The sequence below is a fragment of the Octopus bimaculoides genome, chromosome 4 (genome assembly GCF_001194135.2).
Source record: "Octopus bimaculoides isolate UCB-OBI-ISO-001 chromosome 4, ASM119413v2, whole genome shotgun sequence".
Taxonomy (NCBI): Eukaryota; Metazoa; Mollusca; class Cephalopoda; order Octopoda; family Octopodidae; genus Octopus; species Octopus bimaculoides.
Genome location: NC_068984.1, coordinates 71,350,442 through 71,352,245, shown reverse-complemented (window position 1 = coordinate 71,352,245; position 1,804 = coordinate 71,350,442). Strand labels below are relative to the sequence as shown.

The 1,804-nt window shown below is 32.0% G+C and overlaps 1 long non-coding RNA gene across 3 annotated transcripts in view; it reads left to right on the top strand.

Moving 5' to 3' along the window:
* Positions 1 to 1,559, top strand: part of LOC128247595 (uncharacterized) — a 137,815-nt gene extending 136,256 nt beyond the window's left edge. For all 3 annotated transcript variants that reach the window (XR_008263938.1, XR_008263936.1, XR_008263937.1), the window contains one exon: positions 1,421 to 1,559. This is a non-coding gene — a long non-coding RNA (uncharacterized LOC128247595). The remainder of the gene's footprint in view (positions 1 to 1,420) is intronic.
* Positions 1,560 to 1,804: the final 245 nt, after the last annotated feature.

The following is a 1,804-nucleotide window of genomic DNA, read 5'->3' as shown; positions in this document are numbered from 1 at the left end:
ATCTTTCATTCATTTATATTATTTAATAATACAAGACTATCGTAGATCTTTAATATAAGTTTGGCGTCAACATTAGGCAAAAAGCCAGCAATTTTGGGGAAAGCGGTAAGTTGATTACATGAACCCCAGTGATCAATTGTTGCTTATTTTATGGAACCGGAAAAGATGAAAGATAAAGTCGACCTCGGTGAAATTTGAACTCAGAATCTAAAGACGGACGAATTGAATTCCGTGTCACATTTTTTTAATTGGTTATAGTGTTCAGGAAGAAGAGGGGGGGTCAGTGTGTATCTGAAATCCGATGTAGTTGACTTAGGCTTCACACCAGTTGCTCACCGAAGTCGGGATTCTATCAAATTAGATTAAAGTTTCCTTTGCTGTATTTGTAGCCTTATTGGTGCATTGCAGTAGATACAGGTGAGTTCTTAATAAGCTTCATTTGAAGTATAGTTCTTGTAATGTATTTTATTTTAGGTTAGTTCAGTTCTATGTTACATTTTTAATTTTTCAATGTTTTCTATGGCTGCGATTTTTATTGCTGGGTACGGTGAAGAAAAAGGAATATATACTAATTTAGTTAAGGATAAGGGTATGCAGTAGAGAAATTCTGGGCATGGGCTTCTATCTTTCATTCCTATTATATATGGGTGAGATATCAAGTTACAAAATGCGGGTATTGAATTTCTTAAAAGCTTTAGTATGTTTGAATCAGCATCTTAAGGCCTGTTATAGTCTACAATTAAGTTGTGTTCCGACGTAAATATTTGGTGCATTTCTCCTATACATAACACACATCTTTTCCCCATATTCTATACGTATTAGCCGTACCAATTATCTCCCACTCTGTGGTAAAGCTATGGGGCCAGATTAGTCTGTTTAAGCCCGTGTTGTTCAATTAATTTCTATCTCTAAATGAATTTAAATGATTTAATAGACGTTTTCTGAAAATTTAGCGAGGTCGCTCCTATATAGGAGTATGTTCCTCTGTCACATACGATCTTACATTGATACACTAATTTCTTTGTCAAACATCTTAGAAATAATGATTTCCCGGACTAACGTGTCTCGGATCAAACAAAAATGTTTGCAATATGATTAACAGAAAAAAATCTTCATCACCAAGCTTTTTCTAATCAGATAGTTTTACAAGAATTAATTCAGCATGTGAGTATTCAATTCTTTTGTGGTTATTAAGTGCAAAATGAAGAAAGGAAATTAATTATTTCAACTTATAATTTGGCTCTAACTTTACGGATAAGAATTTCAAAGCAATTTATAATATTAGCACAAAGAAATCAGGAGCGCCTGCACTATAGTCAGACTCATTAGAAATAGCAAATAAACCCCAATTAAATTACACTACCGTCTTAAAACTGACTTCAAATATATCTAAGATAATGAATCTTATATTCAATTTCAGTGTATATAAGGGAGATTGGTACAAGTGGAACACTTTTAGTGACAACTATGTCAGACGTGATGTAAGTGATTGTGGAAGCTACTGCGAATTGAAGGCATCAAAGAGAACATATATAATATAGAGAGGAGAATCTAGGAAAAAGGTAACGATATTTTCATTAAAAGAGCGTATTTAAATAAAGACATATACTAAAATAGTATATATATATATACATTACATTTAATCTTTTATATATAAACAGAAATTTAATTTTAACTATTATCGTCATCAGCACATTCTTTCAATTCAAGATAAGAAAGAATTTTGTATAGAGCAAAAATGCCACATCAATCAAAACACCTACGCTTGTACTAAATGATATTACTGAAAAAAAGTTAACGATAA